This window comes from Rattus rattus, chromosome 1 (genome assembly GCF_011064425.1).
Source record: "Rattus rattus isolate New Zealand chromosome 1, Rrattus_CSIRO_v1, whole genome shotgun sequence".
Classification (NCBI taxonomy): Eukaryota; Metazoa; Chordata; class Mammalia; order Rodentia; family Muridae; genus Rattus; species Rattus rattus.
This window is the reverse complement of record NC_046154.1, coordinates 27,986,271-28,008,627: the sequence shown is the minus strand read 5'-3', so window position 1 is coordinate 28,008,627 and position 22,357 is coordinate 27,986,271.

Sequence of the window (22,357 nt, the reverse complement as noted above, 5' to 3'; positions counted from 1 at the left end):
GGCTGGACCCAAGGCAGAAACTCTGTCCTTGGGTAGCTGTGGTGTGCAAGAATATGGGTCATAGATCTCTAGGATTCTAAAACTGTCATGTCTGCTCTGAGTGCTGCCTGAGGCAGGGGATGGATGAAGGACTCCAGAGAAGAGGGACTGTGGTGTGCGTGTGCGTGTGCGTGAGTGTGTGTGTGTGTGTGTGTGTGTGTGTGAGAGAGAGAGAGAGAGAGAGAGAGAGAGAGAGAGAGCTGTGTATTCACGAAGAGTGGTTAGGTTGTGTCTAAATAATCTAGACTGTGGCTATGGGTATTTTTGTGTCTCTGTATGAGAGCAGGATCTTGGATGATGACTGGCTTCCCCTGGGTAAGATATGTCTGTGTGGGTCTTGATTTGTCCCTGTGTTTTGGTATCTGTGTCTAAGGACTGTGTACGTGTGTGTGTGTGTGTGTGTGTGTGTGTGTGTGTGTGTGTACGTGTGTGTGTGTGCGCGCGCGCGCGTGCACAAGTGCATGCACACGCACACAGCAGTTGTGTAGGGCGGTTCCTGTCTGGATCTCAATGTGCATATGTGGTTTTGACCAGCATTGGCCTCTCGGTGTGTCTCCCTGTGAGTGTGGGAATGTGTGTGTGGGCATGCCTTTGTGTCTACAGCTCTGTAAGTGTGTGGATGTGGAACTTGGTAGTCTGCTCCCATGGTGATGATTCATCCTTCTACATTCTGCCCGCACACCCCCCCTCACCACACACACACACACACACACCAATCTGGAGCTGCGACCATTTGCCATGTAGGGGTCCCAGAGGAGGCTACAGCATGTGGGGGATGGGAGGCAGATCATGCAAGGACATTCAAGTAACAGCTGCTGCAGGCAAGGTGCAGTCGGGGCTGTGGAAGGTGCAGAACCCTGCGTGGGCGGTGGGCAGCCCAGACTCTGCACTGATTCTGCAGCTCAGAGCTGTGGATTCCAAGCCTCCTAGACACTCTAGGTTGGAGTGAACCAACAGCCTCCGTTCTCTCAAGTCAGTGTACACAGGGGAGGGGGAGTGCCTTTGTCTATGTGTGTGGAGGGAAACTGGCTGCTATTCCTTTAAACCACTGAGAACATGCAGTGTCTTAGCATCTCGGTTCCAGTCCCCAGCCCTACTGACCTGGAATCCCCAGTTGCCCCTTTCTACCCCTTTATTCCTCTGTACCCCAGAGATGGCTGCTCTCTCAGACGAGAGTCATGAGGGACTCCTGAAGGTGACAGATCTCTGTTCTTCACCTATCTGACCCTGATCAGCAGGAGACTATAAGACCCAGGACTCTCTGGTCCTGAGTTGGGTACCCCAGTTCAGCTACAGGTGCCTAGAGAAACATGGGTGAGAAAGGCCTTGAATGTCTGCTTAGGAGACTCCTGAGATGGGCACACTCTGGAAGACTGGCAGGAGCTGCTGTTGTTTAGCTCTTGGGCACGATGGTACTAGCTTCTGGGAGCTCCTGGCAAAATGGCAATGCCCAAGAAGGAACAAAGGACTCCAGTCTTTCCATCTTCGGACTGGGCCCACAAACCCTGGTGCCTCCTCTGCTCAGGGAAGGCCAGCCTGAAGCCTTGGCTTCGCTTGTGCTGTCTGTCAAACTGTGTCCACCTGACCTTTTTCCTGGAACCAGCCAGCCCCAGCCTTGTTGATCTAATCCTAAGCCTCCGAGCCACAGGTCCCTGTCACATCTATCTTCAAGTGTCAGCCCAGGCACTGTCCTAAGGTGCTGCTTCGCCCTCCCTCCCTCCCTCCCTCCCTCCCCCTCCTCCAATGCCAATTCGACTTACAGTAACCTCTGTCTGGCTAGGACTAGAGCCATTGAACAGTAATTGGTTTTGCAATTTGTGGATGCCTCAGGCCTGACTGTCGGTGGGCAGTTATGGCCAGGGGGGCAGAGTTGTTGTTTAGAAGGCTCTAAATCAGGAAACAGAGGGTAGTTTGGGGTGCAGGGCTCTACTGTGCTCTGGGAAGGGGGTTCCAAGGTCAGGGAGTAGGGAAGTCACTGAGGTAGCTGTGAAGTTTTTGGTCCCTGGGTTCAATGGCAATGACTTCTAGGGAAGGTTAGTCAACTATTCATGCCCCAGAGTGGTACCCAGACAACTCATGCCCTTAGCATCAACGTAGGATATCCTTATCCCCTGGAGGAAGAGCTCCATTGTGTCAGACCTGGAGGCCTGGAGGGATCAACATGCACCAAGAGAGGAGGCATACTAGGTCTGGAATCAGGACCCTCAGACACTTAGACAGCATCTCCCACACAGGGGTGGGGCAGGAGAAGGAGCTCTGTCACCCAGCTACTCACTCAAGAAACCCTGAGGGCCATGCAGCAGCAGAGCAGACCCTGCAGCTTAGGCTGGGGAGGGAGGTGGGGTCATAGAGGTGGGGTTGGGAGGAGTCAAATGCATGGGAGGTTATTGTAAGGAGACAGACACTGGGTGGAATGAGTTTAGGATACATAATGTGAGCCCAGGAAGAAAGCCTACCCTTATAGTCAAGGGGTTGTTGAGGGGAGGTCAGGGGCACAGGCTCTGGGGCCAGAAAGGCCTGGCTTAGCTGCCAGCTCAGTGCTCTCCGATAGGTACTCCTGAAGAGTCACTTCTGTGTCCCTAAAACTCCGTAATCGATTAGATTACACCTCAAAAGGGCGCTAATCTGATATAGAGTTGAGCAGTTGTGAGTATGTGCAAGGCTTTGGGTTCTATCGCTAACACCGATCAAGGGGATGTAGGGTTAAGGTGGTCAAATTTGAGGTCTGGAGTCTGAGGATGTAGCTCAGAGGCGGAGTACTTGCTTATCATGCACAAGACCCTGAGGGGTTAAAGTGGAAACTTCAGGGTTCTTCAGGAAATTGGTTAAATGGTGTTTCGCTGGTGCAAACACACGAAGCTGAAGCAGACACAGGTGAAAGGCTGAGGCAGACTCACGAAGGAGTGTTTCACTGAAGCAGACAAATGGAAAGTTGTTGTTCTGTTGAAGCAAGCATGTGAAAGGACATGTGATGCAGGATTCTTCGTTAACCACACGCATGTATTGGTTCGCCTTACAATGCATAGTTGAGCTGCATTTGTCAGGACGCCATAGAGAGAAATGCACCAAAAAACTTGTGGTGGTGTGCTGCAGTTTCTTGCCACTTTCACAGACTTGGGCTAATTGGCAGAGGCATGTGCTCAGGCAAGACCCGTGGAGAACACGTGATGTTTGGAGAGAGTATAAAAAGGGCTTAACAGACAGTGGCAGGCTGAGCTAGGCTGACTTATTGAACTAGCTGTGCAACGCTTGTTGGTCTTGTGTCTTCGCTGATCTTCACTTCCTGAGAGAGGCACAGCTGAGAACCTCTTCTGGTGTTCCTCCCGGTTCCTCCTGCTGACTCAAGCCAAGTCTGAAGCCTGGCTGTCTCTGCTAGATCGAGTTACCACTGTTGCTAGTCAAACTGGACTGCTGGTGTGCTCGTAGTCGAGCTGCTGCAGCTGACCTGGGAATTGAACTGACGATTTCCAGACAAAACAGATAGGTGTTGCTCCAAAGAACCTTTTTAACAGGTCCACCCGCCCCCTATTTCCTCTCTTTTCCATTATCTCTAGTGGATGGTGGGCTACAAGGGAGATTAAAGCGTTTAAGAACCATCATCAAGGGGTTGGGGATTTAGCTCAGTGGTAGAGCGCTTGCCTAGGAAGCGCAAGGCCCTGGGTTCGGTCCCCAGCTCCGAAAAAAAGAACCAAAAAAAAAAAAGAACCATCATCAAAAATAGGATTTGAAAAATTAAAGTTACAGGGGTTCTATACCAACGCTTTATAGACAAAAACAAAACTCAAGACTTCACTATCCCTAGAATCAGACCATGAGTCCCACAGTCAGGAAAACTCTGCAGATGCGACTATATTATAAGGTCCTTGAGGTGGGAAGATTATGCTGAATACCCAGGTGGCATCTAAGAGTAAATTAGGAGCCTCAGACAGGGTTGGTGAGGAAGGGGGCCCTGGCTGAGTGTGGGAAGTGGCCACAGCTGCACCCCAAGGACAGTCTGTGAATCTGGAAAAGTGAGGGAGTCACTCCCCAGAGCCTGTCATAGGAGTACAGCCCTGCCTATCCCTTGGTCTTCCTCCTTGAGAATTCATCAAGATGTGGGCCCTCAGCACTGGAGATCAGCTTACATTGCTGCTGTACTGTGCAAGTGCACATGTACACACACACACATACACACATACACACATACACACACACACACACACACACACACACACACACACACACACACACACACACACACACACACACACATACACACACACACACACACACACACACACACACACACACACACACACACACACACATACACACATACACACATACACACACACACACACACACACACACACATACACACATACACAAACATACACACACATACACATACACACAGACCCAGACGCACACACACACATACACATACACACACACACATACACACACACACACATACACACACACACATACACACACACACACACACACACACACACACACACACACACACACACACACACACACACACACATACACACACATACACAAACACAGACACACACACACACACACATGCTGCTGGTTAAAATCAAACACCAGTAGCCTTTTCCATAGGGAGGCTTGTGGAAGGACTTCCTGAGACCAGGCAGGTGTGGAGTGTATCAGGGGTAGACATCAGCAAGGTGAGGACCGACAACCTTGGGTACATGATCTCTCAATATCAGCCTTACAGTTTAAAACCACAGCGGTCATGGGGGAAGAATTAACCCTGTCAGACAGGCTTCTGCTTAACTTGTGGTTTGGTGTTGCATATATTTTGAGCATAGGTTAGTGCCTGGGGACTGTGAGGGCTCCAAATTATTAAATGACATTAATATTAATATCTTAGGATTTCATTTGATATAATGAAACACTATGACCAAAGGGACTTGGGGAGAAAAGCTTTTCTATGGCTTATACCTCCCAAGTCACCATCCATTGAGGGAAACCAAGACAGGCACTCAAACTGATCAGGAATTTGGAGGCAGGAGCTGGTGGGGAGGTCATGGAGGAGTCATGCTGTTTACTGACTTCTTCCTCCTGCTTTTGTTGTAGAACCAAGAACCACCAGTCCAGTTGTGTCGCCTCCCACAGTGGTCTGGACTCTCCCCACACTGACCAGTAATTAAGAAAATGCCCCACAGGACTGTTTTCAGCCCATAGCCTGGAGACATTTTCTCAGCTGAAGCTCCTTCCTCCCAGATGACTATAGTTTGTCTTGTGTCAAGTTGACATAAAGCTAGTCAGCACAATTAGTGAACAGCAGTCGTTGTGACTGTGTATGGGTGTGGTTATTCTGACCCAGAAAAACAGAAAGAACAAAACCAAGAAATAAATGGCTTGTTTCCCTGGGGTGGTCTATGTGGGAGAGGTCAGAAGAGGTAGGGGGGGTGGGCAGGAGTCAGAACAATTGACTAACCAGGTATTTGAGAAAAATCTTAAACAGGAGAGAAAGACAAAAATTATTGCAGAAACAACTTGGGCTCGGTCTTGAGGGCTGAATAGGAATTTGCAGGTTTGGGGTTTTGGTTTTGTGTTTGTTTTTTGAGTGAGATGTTGAGGGGTTTGGATGAGAATGGCTCACATATTCAAATATTTGGTCCACAGGTGGTGGAACTGTTCAGGTGGCCTTGTAGGGGGAGGTACAGCACAGGGGTGGGGTGGGGCTTTAAGGTTTCAAACATCAATGCTATTCATTCCTAGTGTCTCTGCCTCGTGCTCATTGTCTCAAGGTATGAGTTCTCAGCTATAGTGCCGTGCCTGCCAGCCTGCCAGCCTGCTGCCATGGTAACCATGGACTCATCCTCTAAAATGTAGGCATCCAATAAGTGTTTCCTTACAAGTTGTCTTGACCGTGGTATTTTGCCATGGCCATAGGGAAGAAAGTAAGACAGAAATGGTGAGCAAGAGTGAGGGAGGAGGAGAGGAGGTGGTCCAGCCTGGGACAGCATGAACAGAGGTGAGGAACAGGGATGGTTCAAGGCGACCAAAGCAACATTTTGTTTGGCCCAGGTGTTCCCAAGGAACAACATAGAAAGATGAATCAGGCTGTACCCCAGTACTCAGGAGGAAGAGGCAGGCAGATCTCTGTGAGTTCAAGGCCTGCCTGTTGTACATGGGGAGTTCCAGGCCAGCCACGGGTACATAGAGAAACAAGATATATATATATATATATATATATATATATATATGTATATATATAGAGAGAGAAAGAGACAGACAGACAGAGACAGAGAGAGACAGAGACAGAGAGAGACAGAGACAGAGAGATAGAGAGACAGAGAGATAAAAAGACAGAGACAGAGAGATAGACAGAGAGACAGAGAGACAGAGACAGAGACATAGACAGAGACAGAAAGACACAGGGAGACAGAGACAGAAAGCTACAGAGAGACAGAGAGAGAGACAGAGACAGACAGAGAGACAGAAAGAGACAGAGACAGAGACAGAGACAGAGAGAGACAGAGACAGAAAGCTACAGAGAGACAGAGACAGAGACATAGAGAGACAGACAGAGACACAGGAGACACAGAGATAGAGAGAGAGAGAGAGACAGAGACACGGGAACAGAGAGTGGGGGGTGGCTTAAGGCCTGGCCTCCAGCATAGACTGAAGAGTTTGGATTCTGCCCCACGGTAGAGGCAGTACAGTCTCTGCTGGGCTTCAGCAGGATGTGTAACTTCAGGACTTTTGAAATGAACGAAGAATACACTCTCTTCTTTCAAAATAAATTGTTTGGGGAAAGTAAGTTTAACTGTGTAGAGTTGTTAGGGATGATCCTCGCATTCGAGCATAGCTACTGTAACAGACGACATCGGTGTCGAAAGACGACAGCTTGTCTCTCTCTGTAGGCCATCGGGACTGGCGAGGCAGCTCTGCCGTTACCAGGACACCAGCACTCAGCTAGGATAGAGGGGAGTCGGATTGTGTGCAGAGAGCCCGGAGCCACACTGGATTTAAATCATGGATCAGCTTCTTTCCTGCTGTGTGACTCTGACGCACTACTTCGCTTCCCTGTGCTTGGGTTTCGTCGTCTTTAAATGGGAACAGCACTATACCAAACTGTGGCGAAAGAATAATGTCCCCCCTTGGGTGTCTACATCCTGATTGCTAGAATCTACAGCAGATGGGATTTGCAGAAATGATTAAGCACACACAAAGCCTTTCAGTTTGACCCTGAGGGCTACTGCGTAAACTGGGCTTGGTGACGCATACCTGCCACGCCAGCACCTGGAAGGTAGAGGTTGGACCATCAGAAGTTCAAAGTCATCCTCAGCTACATAGCAAGTTCAAGGGCAACCTGGGCTACGTGAGAGCCCAGTTTTAAAACAGTTTTTGCTTTTATTTGAGATAAGGTTTCTATTTATAAACCAGGCTGGCCCGGAACTCACAGAGATGTGCCTGCCTCTGCTTCTGCCTCTGCCCCATCTCGAGTGTGGCCTGGCAGAGGGGCGTGGGGTGTTATTTTAGATGGCCTTGGTGAGCCTAATGCAATCCTAAGGGCCCTTCGAGGGGAAGACTGGGAATCTGACTAGTCAGGTTTTGCTGTTGGAAGCACATGGATGTAGAGATCCCGGGGAAAGTACTGTGAGCTGGGGAAGGCAAGTGATGTTTCCCGAGCCTGAAGAAGGAAGGGTTCCCAGCTATCACTGTTATTAGACATCTGCCCTCCAGGCAGGTCCATTTTAAAACCGCAGCACAGAGCAGCAAGATGGCTCCATGGGTAAAGGCCCCTTCCACCAAGCCTGACAGCCTGAGGTCAGTTCTCAGGTGCACACAGGTGCCTACATGCACGCACAGTGAACAAATGCAGCCGGAGCCCGAGCTTGCTGTCCTTTGTTGTAGTAGCCATAGGGAAGGAAGACACACCAGCAGGTTAGGTGAGTTAAAATGTGCAGAGGCCTCAGGAAAGTGCCTAACATGTAGTCAGTGTGTGTGTGCACGTGCACGTGTGTGTGTGTGTGTGTGCATGCATGCGTGCATGCACATGTGTGCGTGTGTGAGTGCCTGTGTGTGTGCATGTGCGTGTGTGTGTGTATGTGTGTGTGAGCGTGCAAGTGCTCATGCATGCACATGTGTGCGTGTGCATGCACATGTGTGTGTTGTCCACTGTAACTTATAACAAGACTCAGCCTAGGCCAGAGAAGGCTTGTCACACTCCTCTTCAAAGTAATGAAAAGGAGTGTCATTTCTCCATATATCCAGGTAACCTGAATTTGATTACCTGAAGGAATGTGGCTGTAAGGGATGCTGGGAAATGTGTGTTTTCTCCAGAGAGACATTTCAGCTGATGATGCACTGGCTTAAGTGTTTTATGACTCAGGAAATCAGGCAATTACTGAAGAGCTACAGTGTCCGGCCTGGTGACAACCTTCCAGTGGTGACTTCCTCCCGAGTTTGGTTACACACACACGTCCCCACCCTTCTTTCTGGTGATGCTCATTTCATTTTGCTTCATTGTGGTGCTGGGTGTGGATCCCAGGGCCCTTCAGACACTAACCAAGTGTGCTCCCCCTGGAGCAGGTCCTCCACACCATTAGTTTTATGAAGTATTTCTGGACTCCCCGGTGTCTAAAATGAGCCGCCATTCATCACTCTTTCCTGTCCACCCCATTCGCACCTCTACGTCTGCGTCTGGTTCTGTATCCACACTTAACACATCTAACCTTGGATTTCAATTATTGACAGTCAGTACGGCATTTTAGGAACAGTCATGGAGCTGAGCAGCACGTCGGGACCTACCATCTTCCCGTGTAAGTGCCATTCGAAGGGACATGCTCGAGGCACTGAGTTCACGCGTACTCTCCCATTTTCTCTCCCATACCCTACTTGGTTGTTCCTTTCCTACTTCCGCCGTGCCGTCCTCACGCAGCTTCCTGCTCTCTCAGAGATCCTAATTGTATTTCTCTTTTCTTCTTCAGAAAAGAAACATTTGTCCTTTTAAATTGAGACACTGAGACGTTCCCACGTCTTAATTGCAGTATTTGTTGTATGACGCCCACTTCTGTCTTGAAGACTTTCTTCTTCTCTAGATCCCCAGACTTCCTGTTCTAAATTTTGACGGACGGCCCTGAGGACCTCTGGTATTTCGAGTTGTTGACTCTTGGGTCAATTCCAACTTGGGAAACCTAGGAAGTCTCTCATTCTTGGATTGTCTGCTTTGCTACCTGCCTCTTCAAATAGCATTTAAAGATGCATGCATGGAAGGAAGGCCGCCCAAATCTTTGTGTGCGAGCAAATGGCTTTACACACCCTTAGCTGCCCAAGTAGGGGAGGATCCGTAGCAGACGAGGGCATAGGGCACCAGCTTGTACAGAGCACACAGGTAAGTGCCCAGGTTACCACGTGGGTCAAGGTGAAGAGGGACTCGTTGTAGATACCAACATCCACCCTAGGAGCCCCACCATCATGAGAAAAGACCCTGGTATAAGGGGGTCTGTCTCATCTTAGAACATGTCCGTGTCCCTGTCTGTGTATGTGCGTTTTTTCTCTTGTGTTTAGGGTGGGGGAAGTTGGAGGCTCATATTTACTCGATAGGTGCCAAACAGACTTTGACAAGACAATCTCCCAAACTTTTCTCTTTACAAAATTGTTTATTGTGTGTGCACGTGTGCACGTCTGTGTGTGTCAGCATGCTTTCTCCACAGGGTCCGTGCCATCAGAGGACAACCTGGGGAGTCAGGGCTCTCCTTCCAATGTGTGGATCTTGGGGGTTGAACTCCAGTCTTTATGCTTGGCAGCAAGCACCTTTATTCTCTGAACCATTTCATCAGCCCCAGACTGTGTTTATCCTCATACCGTGTCTTAGCATTGGCCACGTCTTTCTTGCTCCTTTCCCATTGTATTATTTTTCTTTAAGATTAAATGTCCCGGGGTTGGGGATTTAGCTCAGTGGTAGAGCGCTTGCCTAGGAAGCACAAGGCCCTGGGTTCGGTCCCCAGCTCCAAAAAAAAAAAAGAACCAAAAAAAAAAAAAAAAAAAAAAAAGATCAAATGTCCCATTCCTCCTATGATCTGGACATTTGATGTTATGCTGAAGCTACATCTTCATAGCTGCTCTCTCTCTCTCTCTCTCTCTCTCTCTCCTATCTCATATAGGTTAGGCCAGTTATGTACCTGAAGATGACTGAATTCCTGATCTTCTTGGCTCCGCCTCTGAAAGCCTAGAATACTTGGCTATAGCTATATCCTCTGTCCTTCCATCTGCCCGTCTGTCTGTCATCTCTCTCTCTGAGAGGTACTTGCTCATATGTATACACAGATATGTGGGTGTATGTAGAGGTGGCCATCTTTTTCTGCTACCTTCCATTTTAGTTTCTGAAACAGGGAATTCACCTGTCCAACTACATCAGCCGTCAGGAAGCCCCAGCGATACTCCCGTTTGTGTCTTCCCAGCTGGGGGAATTACAAGCGTACACTGCTGTGTCTGGTTTTGCTTTTTGTTTTTTGTTTTTTTTTAACATGGCTTATGGGAATCCAAACTCAAGTCCTCATACATATGTGGCAAGAACCTTACCAACGAGCCATCTCCCATGTCCCCAGTATGTATGTAGTTAGTATATATGTATGTATGTATGTATGTATGAATATATACATGTATATGTATTTTTATGTGTATGGGTGTCTTGCCTGCATATATGTCTGTGTTTCTTGAGACTTCAGTAGCACAGAGGCTAGAAGATGGGGTCAGAGCCACTGGATCTGGAGTTACCAATGGTTGTGAGGCACCACATGGGTTCTGGGAATGGAACACGGGTCCTCTGGAAGAGACAAATGTATTTCAGTGCTGGGACATCTCTCCAGCCCCGCCCCCACCCTCCCTTTTTTGAAACAAAGTGCCATGTACTCCACGTGGGCCATAAATTCCCTATGCTGGTAAGGATGACGTTGAACTTCTGATCTCCCTATCTGCACTGGGATTAGAACTGTGGGCCAGTACTTCCTGCATGCTCCGCGGGCACTCCACCGCCTAAGCTATAACCTGTATCTTTCAGTCCACACCGAAATCATAATCCAACTCTCTGAAGAGCAGAGTCCGTGCATCTTGCACGAAAGGCTACCCTCATGCCGTTCTTGGAATAGCTCTGGTTGTGTACCGTGTCGATCGGGTTGTCTTCTGATCAGTTGCCTGACGACGTAGCAGATTTTCTTCGTGCCTTCTGGCTTGAGTTCCACAGACCATCGTCTTTAAATAGCCCTTCCCTCACCCAGATTCTGACACACTGGAAAATACAGCGAATGAGCAATGACAGAAGACAGGATGTCTCCGTGGTTATCACTGTTCTAAAGCTGGCAGCGAGGGAGAGAACACTGCGGGAGCCCCAGTCACAGGCTCGACCTGTTCTCTCCTGTACTGAGCCGTGATCTCCCTCTGCCCTCTTCCACCCACTCTGGCTGTTCTGGTGTGTCTGTGGTGTCAGGGAAGTGAGTTTAGGAGCCGAGAAGCCTCCTGGGAGAGAGTCCTCCCACAGACCAGGCAGAAGGACACTGGGAACTTGACCTGGTGGCAAATCTTGTCATCAGAAAGGAAAGGTTTGGGGGAATTGCACGTAGCTATGACAACGGAATGCCACAGACTCGGGTACATATTCAGGTAGGTAGGAGAGAGTCCATATCTTAAACAAATTGCCTCAAATGACAGAAAACGAGGGGAAAGCACTTGCCATGTTTTATGTGGGGACTGAAACCTGGATATCCAACCAGGATGATGACCTCATGGGACAAGAAGGTTGTATGTAGGTCAGTCTCAATGACGATGACAGATGCAAACTATTACAAGTGCTTAAGGACCAGGTTGGACTTCTTCCGCGGATTTGAGAAACTTTAACATTAGAAACGGTCACTTTTAAGCTATGACATCAACAGAATAACAGACAAACCTACTCTGCTTCCATGAGGGAGGTGGGGGGAGCATTTGGGAAGAAAAATTGGATAAAATTAGGCATCTGGGTGTCGTGGCTTAGTTGGTAGAGTGTTTACTTAATACAAAGCCCTGAACGGGACCCCCAGTATCAGCATCATATAAAACTCGGTATGGTGGACCCCCCCCCTGCCCCCAGAATCCCAGCACTGAGCTAGGGCAGGAGGACCAGACGTTCAAGATCAAACTTGTCTACCGAGCTACTTTAAAGTTAACTGCGGCAGCCGAGACCCCGTCTCAAGTACTCAGCTATCACAAGTTCTCAATCATATGACCTACGGAGAAAGCCAATCAGAAGCCAGGTGGCGGCGGTGACACCTTAATCCCAGTACTCGGGAGGCAGAAGCAGGTGATCTCTGAATTCAAAGCCAGTTGGCTCTACAGATCAAGGTCCAGGCCAGCCAGGGCTGCACGGAGAAACCCTGTCTTGGAAGAAAAAGAAAAGGAAAGAAATAAAAGGGGGGTCTTCAACAGGAACCCCATTAAAATAAAAGAGGGTATTGAGAGGTGGCACAGGCAAGGGCACTGTCAGCTCCACCAGAGGACCCGGGTTTGATTCCCAGCATTAAAATGTGGCCATAGCTGACGGTAACTCCGGGGCTCTCTGGTGCCCTCTTCTGGTCTCTGTGGGTATCAAGCATGTGTGTGGTGCCTGGACAGCAAAACACTCATAGCGTAAAATGATACAAAATAAAGGATGAAAAAATTTTAAATAAAAATTGCTGAGAGTTGGGGTTGGGGATTTAGTTCAGCGGTAGAGCGCTTGCCCAGCAAGCACAAGGCCCTGGGTTCGGTCCCCAGCTCCGAAAAAAAGAAAAAAAATTGCTGAGAGTTTAATTCCAAACCTCAGGAGGCAGAGACAGGCAGATCTCTGACTTTGAAGGCCAGCCTGGTCTACAGAGCAAGTTCCAAAGTAGCCAGGGCTACAGAGAAACCCTGTCTATGAATGAATGAATGAATGAATGAATGAATGAATGAATGAATGAATGAATGTGGCTTGGTGCTAGAACACTTTAGCAAGCATTCCTGGGCTCATTTCTCAATACTGTAGAGGGAAACTGTGCTCAGGGATTTAAAACCACTGCCAGGGGTGCTGGCACATACTTGAAATCTCATCACTCAGCCAACGATGCAGGAGATTTAGGAGTTCAGGGCCATCCAGAGCTGCACAGACTGGGCTGCATGAGACTCTGCCTCAGAAACTAAAACAATTTATAAATAAGAATTTCAAGTGGGGTACGTCGCCATTAAGCTGGACACGGAGCCTTGTAAGGATGGAATCCAGAAATCCAGCCCCACTCAGAAGCGGCTGACACACCCTCGTGCCTTTTGTGCTATTGTATTTCGTGGAAGAAACGGCGTGCTCCAGCCAGCCAGTTCTGAGAGGAGAATGTCGACACCAGGTTCCGCCTTGCTCGGCTGGCTTGTTTCCGACTGGATTTTCTTCACTTTCTCTCTCTCTTCCCTGAGGGTTTAGAATCGTTCCTCTCTGTCACCAGCCATCCTTGGGTCTCCTCTTCAGAGTGTGGGCCCACATCTAGAGCAGTTGTCCAATGCCTTTGAACTCTGACCATGGCCTCCTGCCTCTAGTGTTAATTGTTTTCCAGATGTTTAGTCTTAATTAGATTTGTTTTTGTTGTCCCAGGACTAAACTCCGGGTCTGGCATAAGCTAGGCAATCGCCCCACTGCTGACTACCCCAGCCCACCCATTTTGATTGTTATTTTGAGACAGAGCCCATTGAGTGGCTCAGGCTAGCCTTGAACTTACAACGCTCTCACTTCAGCCTCTGGAGCAAGGTGACATCACATAGCCTTGTTTTGTTGTTTCAAACGGTGTCCCTATGTAGCTCAGGCTGCCTCAATCAACTCAAGATCTTCCTGTTTCAGGCCCCCATGTGCTGGAATCACCATTCTCCTTTAAAACGGCCTTTAAATGCTTTCTGTCAAGTCTGAACTTGCACGACTCTCCCAAGTTTAGTAATCCATTGTTCTCCATCTCCTCCTTCCGGCTACTTCTTCTGATTATAGTTCCTGGGGGTTTGGTTCTTTTAATCTGATGTCTTGCCAAGGCCTCAAGACCCCAGGACATATTCTAGTGGGTTTTTTGTTGTTGTTGTTTTTGTTTCTTGGGTTTTTTCATTTTTTTGTTTTGTTTTGTTTTAGCAACATAGGTAATGTCCCTAATTATCTGCATCTTCCGACTCCCAGGAGCCTGCCTTCTGCACTTGTGATTTGCTTGTTTTATTAAGGTTTTAAGAACAGGCTCAAGTCTCAGCTGCAGCCTCCATCTCTCCTCTCTCTCTCTCTCTCTCTCTCTCTCTCTCTCTCTCTCTCTCTCTCCTCCCCCTCCTCTCCCTTCCCCTCCCCTCCCCTCCCCCTTTTCGTCTCCCTCTCCCCCCCTTTCCCCTCCTCCTTTCCCTCTCCCTCTCCCTTTCCCTCTCCCTCTCCTTTTCCTCTCTGGGTTTCCTGATCAGCTCTTCCCAGTGTCTCAAGTTGGTAGCTTAATTCATTCGTTGCCAATTCTTTGTGTTTTTTAATAAACACGGGGAAGGCTATAATTTTTCCTCCAAGTTCCACTTTAGCTTATTGTCATTCCGTTTTAAGTACCTTGCAGCTTCCATTATAATATCTGCTTTTCCCCATGCATTATTTGGAAATGAGTTTGTAAGTCACCACACATATTGAATTTTCTTCAGCGAACATTTCAGGGGTGATTTCTAACTTTGTTGTATTGGGATTAGAAAACGCGGCCAGATGGTATCGATTCCTTCTTTTACTGTTCCTTTATTGTGTTTGCAGCACTGGGCACTGAACCCAGAACATGCTAAGCAGGGCTGAACAGTCATTCTGCCTCCGAACTACACCCTTGGCCCCATGTTAGTAATTTGAAAATTTTTTTAACTTCCTTTATTTCTAAGTATCCAGTCTTGTTTAGTTGTTTAGTTGGTTTGGCTTATTAAGATGATCTTCCCATTCAGGCTGACCTTGAACTCACCACCTCCTGTTATCGACATTAGCCTCCAAGCTGGGCTCCAAGTATCAATATTTATTATTATTATTATTATTATTATTATTATTATTATATAATTCATGGAGTGCATAAATGATGGGTTTTCTGCTGGTGCAAATGCCCCCGATAGTTCGAGCACCTTCCTTGCAGGCCTCAAACCTTTGCACTCCCCACTACACTAACGAGTGCTACTTGACACACTGGTGGTTGTGTTTCATGTGTTGTTTTACGTTCTATGCGCGTTGATCTTGCCTGCATGCATGTCTATGGAAAGGTGTCAGATTTCCTAGAACCGGAGTTACAGACAGTTGTGAGCTACCACAACTGTGGTCATGGGAATCAAACCTAGGTCCTTTGGAAGAACGGACCGTGCTCTTAACCACCGAGCCGTCTCTCCAGTCCTTGACTCATCAGCCTTAAGAAAGCCCAAAGGGGCGTTTCCACTTTGGAGATCCCTGACTTTCTCCTTGTGGTTCTGCCAGATCTGCTTTCGATGTCTCAGCGAGCTAGGTTAGAGCTGCCAGGAACGTATCAACTCATGATCGTTATGGCTTCTTGGCAGCTGTTTCCCAGAGGGTTTATGCTATGGGGTAGACGATTGCTACCAAAGGCCCGAAAAGAAACAGTGGTTTAAATGGGAAAGTAATTTCTTTCCTGGGACCGCAGAGATGGCTCAGCTGTTGAGAGAGCATAGCATGAGGTCGTGATCCCAGCACTTAGTCAAAGCTGGGTGTGCCCCTGTGCAGGCCGGCAACCCTAGCACAGAGGGAGGTGGAGTCAGAAGATGCCTGCTGTCTGCTGGCGCCAGCCTAGTGAACATATATGAGCTCCAGGTTCATGGAGAGATCATGCCTCAAAGAAACAAGGTGGACAGTGATACAGGATGATACACAATGTCTTCTGGGTGCTGTAGGTACGAATATCTACACACACACGTGTACACATACACATATACACACACTCATGTACACCTAGACCTCTCCCCCATAGACACACACATACACATGTAACACACACAACACACACATGTACATATACACATCTCCCCCATACACACACATCACATACATGTACGCATACACCTCTCTCCATATGTATACACACACTCACACACAGGATTTATTTCTTGTTCTACTTATTGGTCCACAGACATAGTCCCCTGCCCTCCAGCTTCCTGTGAGATCTGAGGTTTAGTCATGGGGGAGTTCAGCAGGAAGTGAGCAAGAAGGCAGGGAGATTGTGAAATGTTCCTTCCCCAGCTCCTTGAGCAGGTGAACTCTTGCTTGCACTGTCCTTTCAGAGTCCAATGACATCATGTTCCCTCTGCCCTGCAGCTCTAAGCTAAGTGGCTACTGTTAGTCTCAGAGCCCTGCGTCCCCGCCGCAACTCCGACACCCTGCTTTGTTGAGATGTTTTGAAATAAATTCTGCCCCAATTCTCCTAATTAGACCTCACCATCTGTTTCCTGTAGAGGCCCTTGAGTGATACAGGCTGGTGTGGTGTTTTTAAAAGTCTGTAGCTTTGAATGACTTCGGGTAAATATGTAGTCTCTGACAACCTGGACATGGACCTCACCACTCTCTGCTCCAAACTCCCAAGCTCGTCCTTGTTCTCAGCCTGATTCCAAGGCATCTGAGGCTGAGACCCTCGCCTAGAGAACCCACCACATCCAGGTCTCCAGAGCTCCATCCAGCAATGAGGAAAAGAACTGCTCAAAGCCCTTCCCTGTGTCCATCAGAACCAAGGCCCTACAATGGCCACTGTTCTGCTGGCCTGGAATGTCTCTTACTCCTCCATATCCTGATGACTTACCTTTGTCACAGATGCTATAGATGGGCCTCTGCAGCTTTTCAGGCTCCAGATTAAGCCTGACCCCTCGGTAAGTTGATCCATCTCTGTTCTCATTCTTCATTGTTATGGTTGGTTAGCCCAGGCTAGCCTGAAACTCATTCTATGGTGGAGGATGGCCTTGAACACCTGATCCTCCCATTGAGCACTGGAGCTACATGCAGGAGCATGTCACCATACTGGGCTTGACTTTCCTTCTTTAGGTCTCCTCATCCTTCAGTAGAGCCCCAGTCTAGGGCCACTCCCATGCAGGGACAGCAGAGATGCTGCTCCTACCTTATTGGCTGGGAACTTGGAGTGAAAAGTGAGCTCGAGTACAGCTGGAGCTGCAGCACGGGCCTGCCTGGACTTCAGAAGTTTTCTGGGGACACACAGGGGACAAGGATGAGGACATTGAACAGTGACATAGGAGGAAGAACCCTCAGGACCAAACACAGACCCTCTCTGATCAGGCTGGAGCACAACATCTTAGCAAGCGCAACAGAATGAGATCTTGGCTGTGTTCTGCCTTTAGTGCTCACACAGGCTGAGACTCATTGTCAGTCCTGCCCCTTCCTGTTTTCCCATGTGTCAGTGCCCTGGCCTCTCTGAGCGGCTATGACTCAACCAGGAAGACGTGTGAAGCATGGTGAACAGTCTGTACTCCGTTCTGGAACCCTGAACAGGTGACTTCTGCACTGCCCCCCTCTGCTGTGGCAGTGAGGAGTGGACTTAGCTGCCAAAAGGCACTGCTCTGGGATCACATGCCCCTGGCTTTCTGGTGTGAGTCGTAGTATTTCCTCTCTCCTGCTCTCTTACAAAACTGTGCCGTTTGGGCTGAAGAGATGGCTCAGCAGTTATGAGACTGACTGCTCTTCCAGAGAACCTGAGTTCAAATCTTGGTCCCCACATGGACACTCTAATTCTGGGGATCTGATGCCCTCTTCTGGTCTCTGCTCTCACCAGGCACATATGTGATACAAAGACACACATGCATGCAAAATACATACACATAAAATTTTTTAAAAATTAAATTAAATTAAAAAAAAAAACAAAACAAAACAGGGGCCTGGAAAGATGGCTCAGTGGTTAGGAGCACTGGCTGCTCTTCCAGAGGACCCAGGTTCAATTCCCAGCATCCACATGGCAGCTCACAATTGTGACCCCAATTCCAGGATTTCTGATCCCCTCACACAGCCATGCACAAACATAAAAATAAAAATAAATTATGTTGAAAAAAGGAAAAGAAAATAGTACTGCTGCCTTACCTTAAATATGAATCTTAAATGCAGAGATGGTGTCCTGGAAACTGTCAGGAAAAGGGCTGTAGGAGGGCAGCTCTCCTGTGGTAGGGGAAGTTGGTACATGTAGCCAAGAATGGTTAACAGGTGTGTGCGGGCAAGTGTGAGGGGGTGCTTCTTGGAGGAGGGGCTGTTTCAGCTCCCTGCAGCCCCAGCTCAATCAAGGCCACCGCCCTTTCTATAAGTAGCACCGTAAGTAGAGCATCCCCGAGGTACAGGTTTCAGGCTTTGGAATCTGCACAGCTGGGGACCAAAGCACCTGCTTGGTCCGAGCTGAACCACAGCTGTGTACAGCTGGGGACCAAAGCACCTGCTTGGTCCGAGCTGAACCACAGCTGTGTGTATTGGGGTGGGATGTCGTTCAGGCTTTGAAGTGTGACAAATGAGATTTCCCTACTATAGAAATAAAAAGCTTGGGCTGACTCAGTTTCCCCTACCTGCACACTCCCAGCAGAGCGACCAACACAGGACTCTGTAATTTCAAAGCTGGAGGGGTAGGCTGAAGAGATGGGTCAGCGGTTAAGAGAATTTGTTGCTCTTGCAAGAGGATCCAAATTTGATTCTTAGCACCCACATGGCAGCTCAAAACCATCTGTAACTCCAGTCCCAGGGAATCCAATGCCTTCTTCTGACACCCACAGGCACCAGGCATACATATGGTACACATACATACAAACATACATACACATGGTACACACACATATACATGCATACATGCATACATACATACAAGCAAAGCACTCATGCACACAAGATAATAAAATAAATTATCTAAAACCCTTTTTAAAGGTGTGGGGGCTTTGCCTACCACCAGAGAAAGCTGATCTTCAGGAGAAACACCCTTTGGGTGTCCTCTGATTTGTTTGACCTGACACCCACAGAAAGTGTCCCCTTGAGGGCACGGCACTCCACTTTAGATGTTTATGACCAATCCCACTTCAATCTCTGTGCTTCTGTGTTCCTTGTATCTCTGTGGTTTTGTTTCTTTGTTGCTGTTCTTTGAAACAAAGTCTTATGTATCCCCAGCTGGCTTTGAACTCACTACTAGCCAAGAATGACCTTGAATTCCTAACCCTTCATTCTCCGTGACCCAACTGCTAGAATTACAGGTGGGCCACCATGCTGAGATTCATCTGTGCTTTAGATGGGCAGGCTCAGAGGCAGGGTTCCTACGACCCCATCCCTAAGTTCAGTTAATTTGCTTACGAGGTCCATGCAGCAGAACCTGCTGGCATGCATCTGTGATACCAGCATGCAGAAGTCTGAAGCAGGAGACCAAGTCACTGATGGCTGGAACGTAGCTCAGCAGTAGAATACTTGGGTAGCACGCCAACCTCCTCTCCTCCAGCAAGATGACAGTGTGTGTGTGTGTGTGTGCATTTGTGTGCATGTGAGTGTGTGCATGTGTGTGTGTGTGGTTGTGCATGCATGTGTGCACACGTACGTACAGCAGAAGTTGGCATCAGGTATCTTCGTCAACTGCTGTCCATCTTACTTTTTGAGGCAGGGTGTCTCGCCGAACCTGGAGATCATGGATTCAGCCAGGCTGGCTGGCCTGTGAGCTCTAGAGCTTACCTATCTCCACTTCTTCAATGCTAGTTCTCAGCTGTTTCTGTGGGTGCTGAGGGTTTGAACTCCGGTCCCTGTGCTAGCACGGAAAGCCCTTTATTGACAGAGCCATCTCCCCAGTCCAGGGAAACACCTTGAGCAAACTATTACAAATATCGTCACAGCAGACAGGAATGAGGAGACGCTCAAGGTGAGGCGTGTAAGAAGCTCTCGGAGGGGAGCTGACTGGATCTCTGACCTTTCAGGTTTCTAGAGCCTTCACTGCGTATCTGATGCTGTGAGATTACGTGCTGAGAGCCAGCCGGACCTGATTGCCTGTTTGTTCTTGGCCTCTCTGTGTCGCACGTCTCGCTCCAGAGTTTGAGGCAGGAATGAGAGTCTTATGACCTTCTTTTGGATAAGGGTAGGTTAAAGAATTCCTTTAGGGCTAGCCCCAAGACCAGGAGGTGGGGAAAAAAGTCAAATGCCTTGCGGGAAGAGATTGGTTTCTGTGACTAGCCAGTAGGGCAGGGGTCATAAACCAGGACAAAAACAGGATGTGTCACAATATCACATCCATTCCTTCTGAGCTCTGTGACCTTGGCACATCACTTCACCGTCCCCTATTTCCACCCCTGCCTCAGTTTCCTCCGTGTACAGAAAGGACCAACAGTCCTATCTATGTCCTCAGGAAGGTATGGTGGACATACTATAGCCTGATAACCACCTCACCTCACGGCGGAGGATCACGGAGAAGAAAGTGGACGGATGCTCCCGCTAAAGCTGCGCTCTCTCTCTCTCTCTCTCTCTCTCTCTCTCTCTCTCTCTCTCTCTCTCTCTCTCTCTCAGCACAGTGATTTCACCATCATGGGCCTGGGGGGGTTGTCTGGGAGAAACTGAGGCAGGAATCATCAGGCAGGGATCATCTCTCTGAACTGAACTTCAAGTTCAGCAGAAGTCAGCGTGGTCCACTCCTGGCTACATCAGCAATGTTTGCCAAGCCACACCCTCCTGAGTCTCCATTTCATCTCCCATCGAGTTATGGCATCACAACAGTCGTTCATGACTGTTGTGGACACACTCTGCCCTTTGTGCAGTATTCCAGGGGACAGTAGACGTCTCTGTCCCTGGAGCTCTCCCCTGATCGTGGTGATTCTCTAAGGGTCTGTGACCTGGTCCTTTGTGCTATGTGACGGGACTATCAGCAGACACTGGGCTAGAGCTAAACGAATCCAAAGAGAATGGCTTTGGGCTAGAGGCTCAGGAATGGTCCCTGGCCCCTTGCTCTTCTTCTCGGAAGACTGTTTTTTTTTTTTTTTTTTTTTTTTTTTCAGAGCTGGGGACCGAACCCAGGGCCTTGTGCTTCCTAGGCAAGCGCTCTACCACTGAGCTAAATCCCCAACCCCTTGGAAGACTGTTCTAAAGAGAAAGGAGAAGGCAGCTAATTGCAAAATGGCTCAGCAGGTAAAGGTGCTTGCTGATGGCCACCAAGCCTGCTAATATGAATTCCAGGACCCACACAGGAACAAGGAATCAAGTCTCACAGGATGTCCTCTGCCCTCCATATGGACACACACACACACACACACACACACACACACACACACACACACGTAGATAAATGTAAATTAAAAGCTAGAGGGAAAGAGAGAGGATGGGAATCATCCAGTAGTATTGGGGTGTTGGTTCCTGGAGTCCCTCACTGGTCGGCTTTGGATTTCAAGAGCTATGCTTCCTCCCCAGCATGGACAGGACCCGGAGAGCTGATGAGCCAGTGCTTAGTCCCAAGGACTGGCCCGCACTGCAGCTCAGGCCACACGAATTCCTTTCCCTAAATGGGCACGGGGCAGATATAGGGTTTGGCAAGTGATCAGGGGGGTACGGAGCTTCCCTTCCCTTGAAGAGACAGAGCCTTACAAAGGATGCTGGGATTAGAGTCAGGTGCCTCGGAACCCTGCCGAGTCCCTCAGGAGACCAGAATGAAACCCAAGCACCATACTGGGAGCTGCAGAGGTTAGAGATGAGATCTTAGAGATCTTGTTCCATGTGTGGGTGTTGTCAGCAAGTGCATCCTCCGTGTCTGGCAGCTTATATCAGATGTGACCCCAGAAGGGGAGTCAGGACAGGTATTGCTGAAGAGGGAAGAGGAGGGACATGTAAGCTAGGTTTTCAAGGATGAGCAAGAATGTTCCAGGCACGTAAAGAGACTGGGAAAGGTTGTTGGACTCTCGATACTCTGTGTATATGCAGTGTGTACTGTGTGTGTGTGTGTGTGTGTGTGTGTGTGCGCGCACATATCTGTATGCACATGTGTATGTGTGTTTACATGTGTGTGGTGTGTGCGGCCCGAGGCTGACGTAGGGCGTGTTACTCCAGCACTCCCCACTTTATGGAGGCAGGGACTCGTGCTGAGCCCTAAGCTTAGAAACTCAATGATTTCCCCAATGCTAGCCAGTTAGCCCTCTGGGATCCCTTGTCTCTGCCTGCACCCCTGGAGAGCTGGGGTCCCAGGCAGGCCATCATGCTTCCTGGCTCTTATGTGGGTGCCTGGCATCAGAGTTCCAGTCTTTTTTTTTTTTTTTTTTTTAAGATTTATTTTATTTATATGAGTACACTGTAGCTGTCTTCAGACACACCAGCAGAGGGCATCAGATCCCATTACAGATGGTTGTG